The sequence below is a fragment of the Jaculus jaculus genome, chromosome 13 (assembly GCF_020740685.1).
Source record: "Jaculus jaculus isolate mJacJac1 chromosome 13, mJacJac1.mat.Y.cur, whole genome shotgun sequence".
NCBI lineage: Eukaryota > Metazoa > Chordata > Mammalia > Rodentia > Dipodidae > Jaculus > Jaculus jaculus.
In genome coordinates, this window is record NC_059114.1 from 78,933,792 (window position 1) to 78,936,219 (window position 2,428).

General features: G+C 42.1%; 1 pseudogene; it reads right to left on the bottom strand.

Annotated features, from left to right (window-relative positions):
• Positions 1–649: 649 nt before the first annotated feature.
• Positions 650–1,726, bottom strand: LOC101612724 (annotated as a pseudogene).
• Positions 1,727–2,428: the final 702 nt, after the last annotated feature.

Sequence of the window (2,428 nt, forward strand, 5' to 3'; positions counted from 1 at the left end):
TGTGCTTTTGCATATAACCATGAAGTTAATGTAGTGTGAAGCTACTATGACTTATATCACATAAATATATTTCTCTAACCTGCTATATAGTTGCTAAGAGAGTAAATTACAACTCCATCACTGTCCATTCAAAGTAATTTGTTACTCATCCACACGATCTATCAAGAATCCTGTTTTTCCTCAACATTTGTATAACCTGCAATGCCACTCACATACATACTGAGGACAAAATCTTGACAATGCATGACTTCTTTGTTTGCTCATATTATACCAAGCATATGCAAACCTTGGTGGTCAATTTTCTCGTTGTTTTCATAACCTCCCTCTGTACCACACTCCCTTGCCAAGCCACTGGGACAGGATCCTGATCCTCATCTCCCATATATGTATCATGCTTCTTTCTACCTTATTTAATATAGGGATCAATGTTTTTATTTTATTTATTTATTTGAGAGAGAGAGAGAGAAATGGGCATGCCAGAAAATCTAGCCACTGCAAAGAAACTCTAAGCACATGTGCCTCCTTTTGTATCTGGCTAATGCTGGTCCTTGGGCATTGAACTTGGGTCCTTAGGCTTCGCTGGCAAGTGCCTTAAGCACTAAGCAATCTCGCCAGCTCAAGATTGATTTTTTTTTTAATTGAATTGAATTTATTTTGGATGAATGTGGCAAAACACACAGGGTAAAAGACTCCTTACTTCTATTTTCGCAGATTCCACCCGGTTTTCAATTATTTCAATACACTGTCTCTTAAGTGGTGGTTCTTCACTTATAACAGTTTCTTCAGCAGTGTCTGTTGCTGGTACTGTCAACACTTGCTGTCCATCTGGCATGGTCACAATGATGGGCTGACCTATTCCACTGGTTGGGATGGAGTGCAGATCCCCAAGCTGGATTCCATCTGTAACTATGGTGATGCTGACCTCCTGAACCGACCACTTGCTGAATTGCACCATCCACAAATTCTGCAGTAACCACTTCCTCTGTGGCCACTACTGGAGTTTCTGAAGAATTGGACAACGGGGCAGATGCTTCAGCTAAGGCAGCTAACGTGGCTAATACTGATGTGGAAGAGTTTCCAAACTGAACAGCAGATACCCCCGTTTCATCTGTGAGGTTCACCACCCCTCCAGGTTCAATAATAAACTGTGGTATCGCAGCATGTATTGTCAGTGTCGGGACGCTCTGGGTTTGTGTTGATTTGGTTCTGCATGGCAATCTGTAATATCTCTGCTAAATCTTCATTTCCATTATCTATTGAACTATCAAATGCTGTTTTACAAAATTTACTTTGCGTGTGTGCATCAGCACCGTATTTGATCAGCAGTTCCACCACCTCTTGATGATTATGTTCCGTTGCCCAATGCAGAGCTGTCATCTTTAACATGTCCTTGCCTTGACATCAGCACCATGCTTAAGTAAAAACCTCAACTATGCTGGCATGGCCCTCAGAAGCTGCCACGTGCAACGGTGTTCGGTCCACTTTGGTCCTGGCATCCCTACTTACACCAGCTCGAAGCAGTACCTCTGTGGTGGAGTAATGCCCGTTCTGTGCGGCAGGATGAAGGGGAGACGTTCCCAGCCGGTCCGTAGTAAAAGGAGCTCCATCTGCCATCAAAATGTGAACTTCATCATCTTGGCCTGCTCGTGCCACTTCTAGAAGCTTCTTTCCCAAGTCTACCAGGGACATCTGGAAAAGCTTCAGGAGCGGCTGCGGGGGAGCAGCAGGAGGTGGAGCGAGAACCCGAGGCACCTGGTACCCGGTGGGCTGACGCGGCCCCGCTGCACACAAAGCGCTTCGGCTGCCCAGGGCCTAGTTCCCGAAAATGCCCACGGAAAAGTCCCTCACATGGTGTGCAAGATTGATTTTTTAACTATTCTGACACTTGTAATTTTTTTTTTTCCAGTTGTTTCATGGCTACTCAAAAAATAAATAAACAAATACCCTGACCACGGATAACATCTCCATCATAATCTTCTATGCATGCATATTCTAATGTAGTCTTGTCTTTGAACACGAGATGTAAATGATCAACATATATCCTTTATACTCCCTTTGTTCTTTGTAATGTTAATTGCAACATATTGCTTTATTTGCATCCATATATTTGTGTTTCTATAAAAACCTCTGAATATATCTTCATTGCTTACTGTTTTCTGTTGTACTTTTATGAAACAGATTTACATTACATATTTTATTTTACCTGATTGTGTATTAGTTACTTTCTTATCAAACACATGACAAGAAGAAACTTAAGGAAGCTTTAGACAAGGGTTTCTTCTCACTTTCAGTATAGCAGGAAGACTTTTTCTCAAGGCATGGAAGGAATGAGAGCAAAAGTGGAAGCTAGCTGATCATATTGTAACCATCCATCAAAGAATAGGCAGGAGGTAGTTTGTGGGTAAGTTAGTCACTTCAGTGTTACTAC